Here is an 18,746-nt window from a genome sequence, read left to right on the forward strand (position 1 = left end):
CGCTCTCAAATGTCAAAACAGAACCTAACATTTCTGATTAGCTTTACTATAAGAGAGCGTGGTAAAAAAAAATCACTCAAAAGACTGCAGGTTGCGCTTTGCTGCCTTGCCAGCTTCCTGCATAAGAAGCTCGGGCATTCAGGGCTTCGTGTGCGAACGTAATAATAATAATAATAAATGGTTTTGGGGCAAAAGAAATGGCGCAGTATCTGTCTCATATATAGTTGGACACCTGAACCGCGCCGTAAGGGAAGGGATAAAGGAGGGAGTGAAAGATAAAAGGAAGAAAGGTGCCGCAGTGGAGGGCTCCGGTATAATTTCGACCACCTCGGAATCTTTAACGTGCACTGACATCGCACAGCCCATGGGCGCCTTAGCGTTTTTCCTCCATAAAAACGCAGCCGCCGCGGTCCGGTTCGAACCCGGGAACTCCGGATCAGTAGTCGAGCGCCCTAACCACTGAGCCACCGATGCGGGTGTGTGAAAGACCGATCTCGTTTTCACGGTAGGTTGTGGCACAGCAACATTATAAGGGAGGGCTTTACATAGTCGGTAAAGCATGTGGCCCACGTGCTCAGCGGGAAGGGCTTTACAAATCGGTAAAACAAGTAGCCTACGTGCTCAGCGCCTAAATTATGCATTCTTATGGCATTACATGCATGAATGAGCGGTCTGCTTTGCGACATCTTGTTTCTTGCAGTACAGCCAATGAATGCGACTACGCGACCAAAAAATTCAGTCATGCAAACTTGTCATACGATTGCCAAAGCTCTCGGTGCATATTTCTGTGTCCTCCGAAGAGTTAAAATGCCCAGTCATCTTTGACCCGCATGAAACAGTCAAGAGAATGCCGCTTATTCGTTTTGTCTTGTGGCGTATGGCACATAAGAACAGTCGTGCATGTACTTGAAATTTCCAGCTCTTCGTGCGTCCTGAAAAGAAACGAGGGCCTGCTGCTTGTAATTCCAGAGGTGGTGACATGTCGGTCTGCACATTTACAGCAACGGCGTTTGTTTTTCATTACTTTTGGGACAATACGGTTCTACGAAAAAATATTATTATAAAACGAGCTCTTTTGGGATTTTTTTGCCTTCTCTGAAGTGCGACACGGACTGCTTCTGTAATCGCGAACCATGTTGTCTGCCTTTCTTGTCTCTCAATTCTTCAATCGTTTCATGCGTTTCAGTAAAGATACTGTATACATCACAGCCAAATGTCTCCAAATCTTTATAAACGAACAAGGAAGAGAATGGTTATTTGAAAACTGTAATGAGCAGCCTGCTTGTGTTGTTTTCTTCTGTCTTGCGGGTTTCTCATGCTTAAATGTCATGAATGTTGATTGCGGGACAAAAAAAAAATACTGGAAGTGCGCCTTTCCCATCCTCAGCATCTCACAAGCAATCGCCATCACGAAACAGCGCCTGCAAAGACACTTTGTGCTTAGAAGCATGATGAGTTGCCCTCACTAAGTCATGCAGGTGATTAGACTTTCCTTTGTCGCTCTCACAATGAAAACAACGCAGAGTTCACGAAGGACGCAGAAAGAGAAAACGAGGCACAAGCGCTTCCCTCTCTGTGTCCTTCTCGAACTTTGCGCTGTTTTCATTCTGATGAACAAGCAACTACGTCATGATGTGTTCTCTGTCGCTCTGCTGCCGCGACTTATTCAGGCCGGCACCTAAAGCCAAGAGAAGGAATAATAACCTGCCAAGGTAGGTGAAAGCGCAAATTTATGCCTCTTCGCTATCAGAGTGCACACAATATAAAACAACAACGTGGCAACCGCAGGAAAACAGCACTTCAGCTACTCCATAAAAGAGCAGCCATGAAGTTGCAAAGAAAAAAAAGCAGGAAAGCTGCCTTCCAAGCTTGAGATATAACTCCGCGGTTCGATTAGGAACCAATCTCTCTCCTTGCCCAAGCAGCCCGCTAGGCAGCGTCAACGTCGCGGCACCATCGACCTAAACTTTTGTCTAGGTTATCATTTTGTCCAGCGATATCTCGCTTCCGATTTTACTTCTGACATGCTGCAAAGTTCTTTTCTGCTTTCTGGTGTCCCTGAAGTAGCAAAGAAAGTAGAAAAAAAGGAAACATGGCATGGGTTTTCTATGACTTCTGCCATCTCATTCGCTCCCATTGCCTTTCCGTCCCTGCTTTTGCCGCTGGCGGTTATACCGTTCTCAGCGATGCGGTGTCTTCGACTGCTCTCAGTGTTCCACGCGATGGGGAAAAAAAGCACGAAGCGGCGCTCTGTCTGGCCTGACGGTGGGGAAGGTGCAGCCACGTGGCAAGCTGAAGCAAACTAAGGTACTTGAGCATTGTCTTCTTCCCCAAGTCCGCGACTCCTAAAAAAAGCATTTTTCCCGCCGGTTGTGTTTTTCGATAAAGTAAGACAGTGGGGCTTGTCGAAAAGACAAACATTGCCGAAGAATTCCAGGTCAACCGAGCACTAGGGGCTGGCGAGGAGAAAAGGAAGAAAAAATGTGAGTTGACTGTGGAAAGAAAATTGACATGCGCGCGTCTAGTTTGGTACGATTAATTTCGGATGCGAAATTCGCTTTTATAATGATGCTTTTTACTTTGACGTTTTCCTTTTTCTCGCATCCCATTGCCTGAAAGGTGCGCCGATCAATTTCTCTTCCATGAGAGGGTAGAAGGTCGAGGGTGGGGGGATGCTGCACGGGAGGGATGAAAATTGGTTGGCCTTCTAGGCTGCACCATTGGCCAGGGAAGGTTGCTTGTGGTGAGTGGTGCTTCTGTTTATTTGGAAGTTGAATTTGCATTTCTTTGAACTGCGTCTTTGAATTTGATTGCGTCCGCGATTCTGTAGTGTAGAATTTGTTGCTGGTGTATAGCGCTGCTGTTGTTTAAACGTTGTGGGCGGCTGTTGGTTGGGAAGGTAGATCAAGGACGACTGTGGTTGGTTGGCTTAGGCCATCCAGACCGGGTTATCGATAGCATTAAAATAGCATTGCTTGTCCAGTGTAATAAATGGCTACCGATGCAACCCGACTGCTTCAGTGCTGGCGTGAGTTCGCAGAAAATCAAGGACTACTCACTACATTGAAGAACTTTAAGGGCGCATGCGCCTTTCTGGCTGGCTAAGAGATAAAGGGCAGGGCAGCGGGAAGCCAACGGTACCGCTTCAGAATCCTTGCTTAAGTATTCTGTGTTAATGGAAGCCCATATTTTTTTCCGATAAAACTTCTACTTCGTTCATGCGACAAGTGTGATGGGGCGGATTCCTCTTCACGTGAGCCTTACAAGTGTAAAAATCTAGCAGTTTGTACTGAAAAGTGCATTCCTCAATATACACAAGAAACAGGCACTAACCAACGATAAACATTACGACAGATGTAGAGCGCTTCCGTAATTCCAATTTTTTCGATGATTTGGCCCATCTTGGTCCTGTAACTTTTGCAGCGTTTACATTGAGACCGCGCTGCATTCAAAAGCGTTGTACAAAAGTAGTCTCGCAGTAAATGCGCATAGACGAAACTCGTCGTGAAACTACACTGTAAGCAACCAGCTGCGCCCTCGTGGTTGTCATGATCTACAGCGATGTGACATATGTGATGCACTCCCTCCAGGTGCTGGGCTCTAGCAAGGTACCGCGTATTGCAACAGCAAGCAGTGTTTGCATGAAGTTGAGCACCAAGGGCTAGAGACGATTTTTATTTTTTTAGTGAAGGTTAAAGTAGCCAGTACATTTCCCTCTGTCCTAATCAGGTCACAGTTCGAGTGGCGGTACAGTTACCAGTTTCGCGTGTTTGCAAGCTATACCATGCACAGAGCCATTGGACTCGCAACTTGAAGTTTTTTCTTTCCTGGCTGTGGATTCCAACTACCGAAGAAGGTAAGTTACCTTAAAACACACGATGTAAAGTGCGAAACTGGGGAATTGGTGTAGATTTTTCTACTAATGCATAAATAAAAGCGGTCGCGGCGTATCGGGGTTAAAATAGCCCTACGCTAAACAGCCTGGGAATTATAACAGAGAGCCAAATAACCGCCTCCGGGTAATGTTTCTTTCTGCCGTTTTCTGGGCCCTGCACGGGCTGGCCATGGGCGCACGACGTGAGATATCTGCTCGATTTGCAACTTGGCATCCGGCGGGATCCACAAAGGCAGCCCAGTGGACTTGCTACATAACACCAGCAGAAGATCCCTAAGGCCTTCATGCTAAAAACAATAAACGGGAGCTTTCTAGGACCCAAATGGGCAGTAATGGGCTTCTTACAGGGTATCTACAGGAGGCTATAATGTGGCAGTACAACGGCCATCAGTGTCCCGGCCATGCTGGACCCATATGGCCTACGTAGGACCGAAGTAGGCAGAAGCGGGGAATATCAGTGCATTCCCCACACAAAACCATGACTTCGTCACGGCGCTGTAAGGGCAGCTTCTTTAGGGTGTCATCCCCACTTCTCCATAACACAGCTTGCATTTTTCCCGCATGTATCTGCCGTAGGAGCCACGTTGGCTGTCCGGTCTGTTTAAACCCTTGAATAGCCATCGAGGCGCCCACTCAGGCATAAAATGGGCAGCCCAAGCGTTTTTTGCCAGCACTGCAACCCGGCCGTTCCTGGCTTTCTCATCGCCGTCGCCGTCGGCGTAACCAGAGGGTGCGGTCAACCTGGATAGCATAAGACTACGGGTCGCTCTCTTTGGAACAGCCTTCTGCCAGTGCAGGGGTACACTACACGACTACACCGTGGCGACTACACCAGTGGTCACGTGACTAAACGCCTAAACAGCTAGCGCCGAGTCTCGCGTTACATAGTCATAACCGTCTTTTGAGTTTTTTTTTGCATTTGTTCCTTGGCAGACAATCTGCTGCGTACCATGGTGGTGAAAAGTCTCATAGTCGAGGAGAAAACTTTCGTTAGAATTTGTTTCAACACTGCGGGACTACGGCGCCCCGCAAATTGTCACTTGCGCACCTTTAGTCATATAAGAGTTAGTCATATGCAGTGACCCCACCTATTGTCCACGTAATGATACCTCTCTTAAAAGCAGCATTGTAGAAAGCCCGCTTATGAGTCTTCCCGCAGTGCGTCACTTATTAGTACGAAAGCACAATTCAGAGGCGTTAACCCCGAGCAAGATCTTGGGATGTTTGTGTGTTTGTGCCGAGTGAAATAAATAACTAAAAATAGATCAAATAAATATCTGCCACTGCGATTCGAAGCCACGGCGCTGAATAGGTGAGCCTCGCTGGTTACTGCGTGAGAGTAAAAGGCTATCTCCGCAGTCGAAAACGCCTAGTGTTAAACACACACTCGCGCTGTGCATTGCACAATTTCAACTGATACCCCAATCAAACTAACATTCGCGCTTTGAGCTATGTGCCGGTAGTCACGAATGTGCGCCTCACGAGTTAGCGTGGACAACGTTGAGGCAGAAAAATGGCTCTATATAATGCAATACGCGTTGGCGTTTACAACATTGATGCAGAAACGCGGCACTGCAGCTTAGGCCGCCGGAATATATTATGGAAATTGACATTGATGATGAAAAAGTTGGACTTGCATAACTGTCTCCCTATGCGCCTCCATCGCGCTTTCATGCACGTGGCAGTGGTGTCCACCTGGAAAAAAAAAACTGTCTGCGCACAACATTTCGTGCTTGGCAATGCTAAACATCCAGCCGTTTTTTTTTTTCTTGAAGGTGAAAAATAAATTGCCTAAAACATTAGTGCATCTGCCGAGACCGCAGTTGATTGTCTTTATTCGTTATACTTACATAGAAGGCTTCGAGCAACCGTCGCCGATTACGAAACATTTATGCGGGGCATTATAAGAGCCGCGCAATATGAGTGCAATCCCCTTTCTGTAATCCGACTAACTGCTTTGTCACGCGTTATAATCCTGTCATCGATAACATTTACTTCAGGATATATTTCTTTATTGTTTTAAGGATATGTTTTTTTTTCTAGCCTCACGCGATCTGAGCAGACTTATTCTATTCAAGAAATTTCTCCACTCTACCTCTAAGCTTGCGTAGCCGCCACACACGTTTTCTAGTGAGTGGAGCAATTTGCCACGAGGCAGTTGCGGACGCCGTAACCCCACCTGGGAACTACGTTTGAAGAATGTTGAGAGGGTTTCGGTAGTCACGCATATTGGGTGGAGAATCGCACGCTTACTGTCTGGTACCGATCGTGTCGCTGCCACCTGCTACAATGGAGCTGCCTCTTGCTCGGCTCAACCATTCGGGGCAGCCGTGGTGAGATCGGACAGCAGTCACTTCTAGCTGTTATCACCCTGGCGGCAAGGCACAAGCCTTCTGACCTGCGCACGACTCTAGAATGCTGGCCTGCACTTTTCAGCCGCGCTTCTGATGGCGCCTTGCACATACGCAGTCTACTGCCTTGCGCTATCCTAATGGAGTGCTGTGCAGTTACCAGCATTCGGCTCGGCTCAAAACCGTACTTGGCAACCGGCGGCGCCAGTCACCTCCGACGTCTGCCTTACCGACAGGGGGCCCGGCGCTGGCATCTCTTGTCTGCGATACCCTATGGCGCCAGTTCTGCGGTCTCTCGGCTCAGTCCTGAACTAGGCTTCGCTTCGTAGCGACTGCGCACACGTGGTCCAGGTACCATGGTAGCCATTCCAGCGAGTCATCGCCACGCAGCCTTGGACGCATCAGAGTAGTCTCCCTGGACGCCAACTGCAGGACCTTCGCTTTCACATGGGTAGAGGCTTGGGCGAGTCGGTAAATGTGATCAGTGGTATGTGATCCATGGTAGCGCCTGTGTCGTGCGGATTTTGTTTTGTCCTTTTTGCTGTTTTGCGCTACGCTCACATACTTTCGCTTTAACGAGGCACACGCACGCAAGGCACGGAAACAAACTCAGCACGCCTGTGGACAGCTGAAATAATTAATTAAAATGAGTTTGCACTGTAAGTTTTGATCTCGATGGAGCCAGCTCTGCAGTGAAAGCGAGAGCTGAGGAATTGTCAGCGACAAACACTCGGCTCCTGACCGTGCGATTTGCGGCCAATGATTTTTTTTTCGCCAAATCTTTTAACCAAGTCATAACCTTGTTTACCCAACTTTTTTTACTGTTTTAGCATTAGAAGGGTCTGTGCAGTGGGAATAACGACCGCCGTCACGCGTGGCCATGGAGGAACGAAAGAACTCAGGAGAGGCGGTTAGGCCACTTTTTTTTCAAGCCGGATTCCCCCTACTTGGGCGCCGTTTTAGCGCGCATACGCAACAGACAACGCAGCAGATGACGCCACTGCGCTCAGCGTTACTATTGGCTGCGCCGGCGGCCGGAGACTCCCGGCAGTCCTTGCGAAAGCGCGTAACTTCCGGCATACTTTCTGGTATGCAGCTAGGAAAGCGAGGGACTCACCTGAGTTTTTCTTCCTCCATGCGCATGGCCATTCTGGGCACAACGTAATCACTTTACTACCTCGGATATAACAAACATTCGTATGCCAATTCAGATATAACAGTTTTTTCGTGTGTTGACCTCAGATATAACAAACCTAAGCATTGTGCCACCAAAGAAAGAGCAATTTCAGTGTGTGTGCGATCGAAAGAATCTGAACATGGGTTGCAGAAACGAAAAAAAATTCTGAAAAAAGTGTGAGAAAATGTCTTCAGAGACAACCAATGCTAACTCAATCAAACTATCCACCAAGGATTGTATTTCGGCGCAGAGAAGGCGCAGTGGTAGTGCAGCAATATATTGGTGGCATAGGACGAGAATAAGCAAAATGTGTCTGGTGCTCTGGTGTTGGTGTTGTTTATTAGCGCGCGTGTTTGAGAGCATGCACAGAGCTCATGAATGTATCAACGAATTACAGATACAATGTCCGCTTTACTACACGCTTCGTAAATGTCACCTATCAAGTATCATATGCATTTCTTCAGCGCTTGAAACGCATTTCTGTGGTGTTTGACTCGAGTTTCCCTCGCCTTTCCTGCCGGATCCCACAGTTATCCGTTCTTTTATCTTTTCTGTTGCCTTTGAGTTCTTATAGTATACTCCTGTAATTCAGATCAGCGATAGTCTGATTTACACGAGCCAAATATTTTGAGCGCATTTTGCGCGCTTAAAACTGTGCGCGCGCTGAAAAATGCGGCGATACCCGCAAGGCGCCTCCTGGACGGATCTAGAGGTGTAGTGAAGATATGAGAAACAATACTCTATCGAACACACGAAAACTAAAAACAAAAAACAAAGTTAGATTGAAACTGTACCTCTGATAAGAGCAGAGGAGACATAGGCTAATCATCTGATTCTTGTTATCGGTCTGTCGCTACACCAGCGCTTTGATCCTCCACCCGCTCTGCACATAAAGTTTTATTCTGTGATCTACTATAAGACAAATTCTAGGCGGGAATGAGACATGCAGTGCATCTCTTCGTTTTTCAAGGACGCATATCTACCTACGTCCTTGAGGCTGAGTTGAGTAATGGCAGAGGAAAGGGATTCCCTCTTACTGGTCAATGGACCCGAGGTCGAAAGCAGTTATCACTTTGGTTTTGCCACTCTGTGAAATGTGTCTGTATACCAAAGCAGGTTGCATATTGCTAATAAAAACACCGTTATAGTTTATCTTAACGCTGGCATCATCAGAATGAGCGCTTATACATTTGTGTCTACGACCCGTTTCTCTCTTGTATGTCATGTCTTTGCGTAAATGCCGAAAAACGCCACAACAGAAGCGAGCCACGCCACTTCGAGTGCTCTATGCAGCTTTTCAGCCAACAGTAAATCCCAAAGGCTGACGGACGGCTCAAAGCGCGGACCTACCTCTTATGTGGAGTTAAGATAGGCTAGCCTTGTTGAAGCTGCCTGGTCTAATTTATAATATAGCCCTGGCAATTCACTCTCACGTTGAGTTACTTCTGCGTTTATCCAGACATTAGAATTATCGTGGGTGTATAAGAACGTTTGTTAGAGACACGTGTTGGTCTAACCGGCTGTTGTTTTCCTTCGAAGTCCAGCAGCCGACTTCAGGCATGCCAGGTGTTCTCACGGCCACTTTGGATATGGTAAGGGCGTTTGGTCTCGTTCGTCACGATATAAAACGATATACCGTACTATTAACTAACAACAGCGTCTGACTTGGAGATGAAACCTCACGATAGAGTTAACGTTCAAAGACTGTATGTCGCTACTCGCCTCTAAGCATGCCGGGTGGATTCACCTTGCACGCAAGGCCCATCTGGGCTAGGCTTCTGCCTCACGCCGTAGAATTGTTCCTACAGTGAGTGTTGGCTCCAAGCGTAACGCGTAGCCCATGCGGCAGAGAAGAACGTCAGGTAATTAGCTCCTAAGCCCTCGGTAATTTCCTTCCCGGAAGCCACAGCGCTACGCCTCAGGTAGAATTTATCCAGAGGGTAAGCACAGTGGCCGAGATGGGGGTTATTATCAATGACCTAGCACAAGTTCTGGTTGGCCGTATGCAGTAATACTTGGGGTTCGGCAACCCACTGAAATAGAATTTAGGCAACGCAATTACTTTATATTCACTTGACTGCCACCTTCATTAATTAAACAGACAGAAGCAGCCGACGCGCCGCAGGAGGTCTGGGGCGTCTCGTAGAACTGCGTTATTAATTATATGTCGCGCCCTATTCCGCACTCGCTCATGCGTTGAAGGCTCTGGGGCTGAGGAGCTCCCGGTTTGCCCGTAATGGTAAATCCTAACGTGGAACCCGACTTTGCAAATGGGGGACGTAGACGAAGACGGGGCGATAGTATGCGAAACTGCTACGGCATGAGAGCGTTCACCATACGACAGTCCACAGGTTGTGCTTAGCGGTTAGCACAATCGTCCTAGGCCATTCTTCAACAATGCAATGCGCGCAGAGACGGCTGCTAGCGATGCTACAATAAGCTGGCATAATTTGCAAAGATTATGAGGAGCTCTCTCTAGCACGATCCAGACGTTTCTGCTCCAGTAGATATTCTTTATTCGTGCATGTGTTCCGAAGTATATATTGCAGTTAAGTTCGAATGGTTATGACACAAAAAAACAGACCTATTGTACTTAGTTGCCTGCTATTGCTACCATTTTTTACTCTCCACGCGTAAAAAGTTATTTGCGCACGTCACTTGGAACTGGCTCCACTTCCGTGGGTTGACCCTCTAATTTATCTATGCCAAGCTTTAAAAGAGACTACATTCCGGCACCTGGTAGAAGCATATCTTTCGTCGCATAGTTCTACATCCTATAATGCTTGGATGCAGCGATCGAATTATCGCAGTCCCATAGGCATTATTCGGTCAGCCAGCTTCTTTTAATTTTTTTAACCAGTGGTGTTTTTTTTTTCTCGCAATCATTTTTCTTTATGTCTTGAGGCAACAAACAGCGCTGAAGAATATTTTTGATACATACAAGATACCATTCGAAATATTATGAATAACATGACAAAAACGAAGACTAAAAACGTAAAGTATATCAGCTAGCACTTTCAAAAATTACTAAAGATGGGGTTCTTTAAAAACAAAAAATATATTACAATTTCACTAATAGCTCTAGTGAAGCAGTCACGTGGCCCCACTCTGCCATCTGGAGTTGTATATCCCCTAGTGTGTTTAAGGCTAGTCATGGGCTAGATAACGCAGTTCAATCGCTTCACAGGGAGAAGAGAGTTGTTAGTAGTTTGGCAAACATCAACATAATCATCAGCCCCCTGCTGACACCCTTCCTTATTGAAATTTTATAGCTCAATTTATGAAGGGCTATGGTATCTGTGCAGTCGTTATAGATATCTTCTGGTAATTTCACATAAGGCTCTTCTACACCCTGATTCCACAATGCTTGCATGACAGCTGAGGTTTCCACTGAGTTAAATGCTTTCTCTTAATCACTGAAGTCAATGTGTAGCTGTTGCTTATACTGTGCGGAATTGTCGATAACCCCACTGATACTGTGATAACAGTCTAATATCGAGTATCCTTTACGAAAGCACTCCTTATCATTTGGTTGATTAAAGTTTAAGGTTGCCTTCACTCTATTAGCGATTACCTTAGTTGATACCTTCTAGGCAATGAAATGTCAGCTGATCGGTCTGCAATTTTTTAAATCCTTCACGTTTCCTTGCTTATCAGCTAAGATATTATTAGATTTCTTCGAACCTTATGCTACGCTCGAGGACATAGAGCATTGCGTATAGAGGGTGGATAGTTTTTTTAGCACAATCTCCCCTGCGTCCTTCAACAGACCTGCTGTTATCTGATCCTCACCAGCTGATTTGCTTCTTTGCATTGCTCCTATGGCTTTCTTTACTTTCGCTTTTGTTGCTGGCGGTATGTCACATTACTGTGCGTTACCGCCTCTCTCATGAACGTTCTGATTACATTACCTACTGCACAGATTTGTGTGGATCTGTGCGGCTCCATAAACTATCATGTCCATATTGGTAATGACATTGGCCTCTCTATCTCGTAGCGCATAATTTTTATTTATTTTATTTATACACAGTACCTACAGCGCCCTCATTGGGGCATTATTGTAGGGGGGAAACATCATAAATAAGAACAAACATCTAGTACATAATAAATTAGGCAAATGATGCGGTCTACACAGAAAATACAATAAACCCATGCACACGGAAGCAAAAACAAACAAACAAACAAAATAAAAACCATTGTAGAAAGGCAAACATACCCTAAACACACACATACACACACAAAACAAAGATACATATTAAAATACAGCACTGCTTAAAACATAATACACTCGGACAAGAATTATTGCACTTATATTGACAGGTGGCTTTGCAAATCGGTCAGAAACGATGTAGGAGGAGCGGTAGCGACCCGCGAAGGGAGAGAGTTCCAATCATGCACTGTTCGTGGGAAAAAACTATATTTGAATACGTTTATACGGCAATTGTACTCGCACACCTTGAGTGGGTGGTCAGTGCGGGCGGAAATGTAGCTGGGTTCACTAATGTATTTCTCTTTTGGAATTCCAGTTTTATTATTAAGCACATTATAAAAGAAAGAGAGTCTCAAATATTTGCGCCTGTTTTCAAGTAACGGCCATCCCAACTTCTCGCGCAAACCAGAAGAACTTTTTTGGAAATTGTAATCGGCGGACGCAAACCTAGCAGCCCGTTTCTGGACGCGCTCCAGCTCCTCAATATTCAGTTTTGTATGCGGGTCCCAAACCGCGGAAGCATACTCAAGTATCGGACGTACAGTAGACATGTATAATGTCTCCTTCAGCGTAAGGGGAGCGTCCTTAAAGTTACGTCTGAGAAAGTTTAATGTGCGACTGGCTTTAGCAGATATGTAATTTACGTGTGTATTCCATGATAGGTCAGTAGAAAAAAAGACTCCCAAGTACTTATAAGTTGAAACTGCGGATAATTCAGTGCTACCAAGGAAATGGCCTGTTTGGAGGAATTGTTTCTTTTTTGTAAACCGGACCAGATTACATATGGAGATGTTTAGCGCCATATTCCAGTTGTTGCACCAAGAGAATACAGAGTTGAGGTCATGCTGTAGTGAAATTGCATCTGCTTCAGAAGAAATATTGCGGTAGATACAACAGTCATCAGCATAAAGTCTGATTATACTTGAAATGTTACTAGTGAGGTCATTTATAAAAATGAGAAATAGAAGAGGGCCCAAAACCGACCCCTGCGGAACACCTGAAGTTACACCCACACTTTCCGAGAAAAAAAGAGAATTGGTTTTCTTTGGGGGAAAGGAAATGGCACAGTATCCGTCTCACTTATCTCGGCGGACACCCGAACCGCGCCCTAAGGAAAGGGATAAAAGAGGGAAGTTAAGAAGAAAAGCAAGAAGAGGTGCCGCAGTAGAGGTCTTCGGAATAATTTCGATCATCTGGGGATCTTTAACGTGCATTGGCATCGCACAGCAGACGGGCGCCTTTGCGTTTCGCCTCCCTCGAAACGATATCTTGTTTTTGCGTATCGTTGGTGTCCTCCTCACCGCTCCTATGCTACCTCCGTCTTTATACCATGATGAATTCTCTCCATTTTAAACTTCCTTTCCTTGGCTACCATGCATTTATTTATTTACATAGACAACTCTGTCCCGCCTACTATGTGAGGTTAGTCGCTTTCATGCTTTGGCGTTTCTTAATCGTATCTTTTGTGTCCTTATTTCGCCGCCCAGATGGACATCAGTAAGCTAAAAAATCTTTCAAAATACCTAGCTTATTAACTACTTCTGTGATGCCTTTTTCTGTGATCTGTTGTTTCTATTTGTGGCGATGCTTCCCAAGACTGTTCACCTATTCACAGGAAACTTCGCAGATAGCAATCGTATTCAAACATTTTTGATGCAAATAATTCTATTCAAGACATGCAGCTCATTTAGACTCTCTATTTTGTACTGCTATAGCCTACTCAGCAGATCCCGCTGTTTAGACAAAAATGCTCACTGAAGATCATTTACAGACCACAGTGGTGCCCAAGTGGTTGAACATCCGCCTTGCATGCGGGAGGTGCGGGGTTCAATCCCCAGTGCCACCGGGTACCCACTGGTAATACAATTGGTACATGCTTTCCCCTAGTTTATTGCTCGGCTTATTTTGGGTGAAATGCTTCAGAAATGGGATTTTGACCCACCCTTGAGAAGTCGAAAATACGTTGTGTAGTGGCGCTCTTTGGCCATAGATGTCCTTGCGGCATAAAAATCCATAATCGGAATCATCAAGATCATGTACAGCTTAAAACACAATCATGAGTGCCCCAGGACTTTGCTATTCGTTTGGCCATGCTGCCTATTGGATTTTCAAAGTATAATCTAGCAACTTGTCAGTGTCAGCAAATTTAATTTGCACTATTCTTGTTACGGTCCTTAAAAATCATCAAACAAAGAAGACCTTCATAATATCTGTGGAAACAAAGGCTTTCTGTTAACGAGTGATTCTGGTTTTGTTGTCTCGAAGAGTAAAGACAACAATGAAAAGCAGCAGGAGCATGGAGGTACAACACGGTGAGCGCCACTCCATCACGTCTTGCTTTTCGGATGCCGTCAACATGCTCGACGAAGAGCAGTGAGGGAGATCTCCTAGTTTGTTTGCGGGAACAAGCCGTGCGCACGCACAAAGGCTATCCCTTATCCCAGGAAGCCTTTCAAAAGCGAGCTACGTGCTTCGCCGCTGTACCGAGGTGCACGGATTTGTTACCGTTGTAATGAGCTTCATTACCTGCTACATGGCAAACACGTCCAAGGCGCATAGTGCGACGTGGTTGTCCGGCTAACTCTGCTGAAGTTCTTTGTCTGCGCTCCAAAGCCCGAAATAGAGTTTATTATACTTGCGCGTTAACAAGGTCACTTTGGTCGCACTTCAAGAGTGCATTTCTGTTTTACGCAATGTTCGATTACTCGGTTGAGCCATGGTCTTCTGCGCGAACTACACGCCACAGGAGTTCTCATTCAGAACCCAGAAGCGATGAAGTTGAAATTTTTTGTTAGCACAAGAAATAAAAGTGGCAGATGACGGGAGGAAATGGTTTCAGATCGTGCTTATTTATCGAATGCACGGAAACTGTGAACTTCGAAAACACATGTTTTCATATTTACACTTCATTACAAAAAGTATAGAAAAATTTGAAAGAGTTCTCAAAGTTCATTAGGCGCCATGACCTAGAAAAGGTACATAAAACGTGGTCCACTAAAGCAACAATACTTATTTGAAAGGCGGCCTCGGCCCTATGACTTTCTTCATAATTTTTTTTTTAGTGTGAATTGTGCTGTTATGTCTACTGAATAGGAGACTTCTTTCTGTTGGGAGACTGATCTATCTCACATACCGATCTCAAGCTTCTAACGATGGCCAACACTGTCACCTATGGAAACGGCTTAATATTCTTTCTACTCCTGACTTGAAGCTTTTAATTAGTAAGCGCCGTGCTTACTTAACACATTTCTACATTATGGCAGGTTTGGCGTGCCCTTGGCATGAGGGACTCAAACATGTTTTTTTTTCTATTTAAGATTCGTTCTTCCTAATTAGGTCCGCCCCATTGAGCGCTTCAGGTTCTCTTAACAATGCACTTTTTTTTTTCACTGCACACTATTTACCTCGCTCTGCAGGTGATAAGAATTAGTGCTCAAGATGACAGTACTTCGAGCTGTCTGCAATTCAGCGGAAATCAATGAAACGAAGCTAACGAGGACAGCAGAAATGAATGCATGAGTTAAAAAGAAGCGCAATATAGAGTGCTCTAAGGACGATGAAATATGAAGTTGACCGCTCATTTCACTGCTGGAGTGGGACAGACCGCTCTAGGTTAAAAAGAGAGGGACGGAGAGTTCTGACAGAAGCTTACAGAATTTCGGTGCAAATAGTGATATGGCCGGCAAAAAAAGGTGAGATTTGAATGTAGGCTTAAAAGAAAAATATCGCATATTTTTCAGACTGGGGAGCGCTACAATCAAGACAATGGGGCAACACCACATAAGAACACCGCGAGACACGAGCGCTCGTGTCTCGTGGTGTTCTTCTGTGGTGTTGTCCCCTTGTCTTGATTGTAGCCCTCCCCAGTCTCAGTATGTACGACCAACTAGCCCCCTACGAGACTTTACTGACACTTTTTTTTACTAGGTTTTTTTTCTGGTCGGATAACAAACGACAGAAAAAGGATAAAGTTGAGAGAAATTCAATACGCGAGCCATCAAACGCTGCCATCAAACGCTTGCCATCAAACGCTGGGATAAAGCGTTCAGGAGGAAATTCATAAAAAGCGTCTTGAATTTCTTGTAGCAAGCTCTAGTTATTTTGTCTCAATTGCGTAGGTGTAGAATAAAAAAAGAAATTTGCTAGAGAACTTTGCGAACAGCGAGTTAAGTAATGAGAAATCTTGTTAGCAACCTCAATATGTTCAAGAGGGTGAGGTGGCCTAGCAGCCTCATTTTGAATATCATAACAGCAAAAACGTATGCCAAATAAAGCTTGTCGCCGATTCCTCTTTGCTTACAATTTGGGCTACGACGTAAGATGTATGATAAAACTGTGTGACGTAGGTAAGTACATTTAAAGGCTCCGATGCGACCTAACCTAAGTAACCTAAAATTTTGTGGATAGCGAGTATTTGTTCCCATAAGAGTAAAAAGGAAGAACATAACGCAGCGTACTTCAGGAAACGCTTGCACATACGAACAGACAGGGAAGCACAGAGAAGACTGTTGCGCTGAAATGACGGCTAAGAAAGGTTCACAAATGGTGCGCAGATACAAGTGCTCCGGGAATTGCTCGAAGAGATAGATACCAACGCTTCCATATATAAAATCAAGAGGCTGGTCACGAACGCCTTAAACCGAATCTTAGCAAAAATAGCCGACACATGACTTCGGTAATTAGTGGGCCAGTGCGAGTAAGCATGAACGCGTACGTCCTAAAATGAGCTTCCCAAAGCAGTTTTTTCCGGTATCAATCAAGATAAGAAGCACGAATTCCTTTCATATCACTTCAGTTCTGTGTCCATTACAGTGATATCACGGACGTACTCTTTTTTTAAGGAATATACAACCCTTGATGCAGCTCTTTAGGCTCAGTCTCACTTCGTCTGTAAGGACAAGTTTAGTATAATGCAAAAATGACATTCCTTAAAAAATTGTAACAACGATTGTGCCGCTATATTTCGGCTAACAGCTATAACAGGTCACAGACTGCCCTTTCATACTTTACGTGTCGCCATTTTAAACAGTTTTTCTAACTGGGGACATAGCTACTTATTCATTTTTCTCTGTGCAGGTTCTCGCGGCTAAAACGGTAGCCACTTCTTTCTTGAGTTATCGAATTTGAGTTACCAAAAAGATATCATTTTGTGGTTACAATGTAGCCGTTGTCCTGGCTGTATGTGCCGTAAGCCAGCACAGTGTGTCATAGGTTCCGCATTACTGCTGAAGTGCCATGGTGTACTGTGTAGCCAGTTGTCCTCGTTGGGGAATAGGAGAGCTTGCGGTTGATCCCAGGCTGCTGTGTGGAAAGGAGTATTTTGAATCAGAAAAGGCGGAGAAAAGTGGTGTTGGCTGCGCCATTAAAAAGAGAGAATGTCCGTGTACCGCCTTCCGAAGTAAGGCATAGAGAGGCTCTCTTGAAAATTCAGCACCAGACTTGGTCGAAGGAGAAAGAATCGGTTTGAGATAGGCGTACGAATGAAGGAAAGAACGTTAAACATGCGGTACTTTTTGACCTGCAATATTATGTTGCTAAGTTCTCATTAACACATCATATTTAATGCCAATGAAATAATTGACATAGTTCGGGGTCGGGGTGAATATCCACAAGAAAAAAGAAGGCATTTAATTTATTGCACGCGTGTTGCTGCGTCGATGAAAAAAAGACGAATACAAACGAAAGCATCGATGACGTGCGGCGGCAATTTCCTCAGACTCGTGAGTCACAAATCACCAAAGCGTGGTCCTCGCCACTCGGCTCGGGGTTCTGCTCTAGCCTCAACACACTTATCACCCACCATGCAGCAACAGTGAGCGACTTCTTCTCCGCTCTACATTTCAGTGATTGAGCATGGAAGAATCCGAAAATGACCTCATGGTCAAGAAAAAAATCGCGAAAGCTTCCTTCGTGTGGGTGATCAAAATTTTTTCCTTTTGCTGGCAACGGTCCGCAGACGAAATAGTCAGCTCCAAATTCTCCTCACACGGGTCTTGGTGCCTCGCACTTCACACTGAAGGCGAGGACGACCACACTGATTGTGAATGCCAATTCTTGTCTTTTTACCTGCACTACGTGGACAGCAAGAAAGTGAGGGTGGAGGTAACGTTGTGCGTAGTCGATGTGGCTAACAATGATGCTCTCAAGAGGAGCACCACAGAAATAACGCTTACTAACGGTCCAGCAAGCCTCGCGTTCTTGGGTGCTATCACAAGATACGCTCTGCAGAGTCAAGCTGCCCAGCTTTTGCCTGAAGACAGACTCAGAATACGCTGCGATCTGATTTTCATTGACTACGCCTTTGTGCGGACAGGTCCCCAGTAGGCGATCATGGATGTCACAGACTGCCGTCTCTCGGAAGACTTGGGCTTGCTTCTGGATAATGGCAGCTTCTCCGACGTTACTGTTAACGTGGGAGAGGGCGCATATCGTGTTCACAAGGCGATACTGGCATCCCGGTCTCCAGTTTTTCGACGGATGTTCGAGTGTGATATGCTTGAGAAGCAGCAAGACGAAGTATTTCTGGCAGACATCGAACGCGAGGTGCTTGGCGAAATGCTGCGCTTTATGTACACTGGACAATCGCCGAACGCCGACAATATGGCGGAAACGCTCATGGTAGCGGCCGACAAGTACGGTTTGCCGCTTCTTCGGGACATGTGTGAAGACGCCCTCATCCGGAGGCTGAACTCTGAGAGTGCGGCGTCAAGTCTGATCATCGCCGATAAGCTGGACGCTACCGTTCTCCGCCAGAATGTTCTGAATTTTATTTGTGCCAATCTGTCCGAAGTGACTAAACGACTGCATGGAGGACGTTAGTGGACGGCCACCTAGATGTATAGTTGGAGGTCTGCATCACTGCACTTCCTGAATGCTGCATCGACACCATCGAGCCGCCTGTTAAAAGGACGAGGAAATCGTAGAGGACGCGGGAACACTGCTTCAAGCTCTGAGTGGTCCCCAGGGGCAAGAATTTGAGCCACCTCGGAGAACGAAGTTCTGTTTGCGGGCTTTCGCGTTTTTAGTTAGGAACTTATCTCTGTTCCAGAACAAATAGGCGTCATCCCGTGCGGGTTGTCTTTGTGTCGTACCGTTATGGCAGTACTGGAACAT

General features: G+C 45.6%; 1 pseudogene; it reads left to right on the forward strand.

Moving 5' to 3' along the window:
- Positions 1–17,963: 17,963 nt before the first annotated feature.
- Positions 17,964–18,452, forward strand: LOC144102710 (speckle-type POZ protein pseudogene; annotated as a pseudogene).
- The last annotated feature ends 294 nt before the right edge of the window (positions 18,453–18,746 follow it).

Source organism: Amblyomma americanum, chromosome 8, assembly GCF_052857255.1.
Source record: "Amblyomma americanum isolate KBUSLIRL-KWMA chromosome 8, ASM5285725v1, whole genome shotgun sequence".
NCBI lineage: Eukaryota > Metazoa > Arthropoda > Arachnida > Ixodida > Ixodidae > Amblyomma > Amblyomma americanum.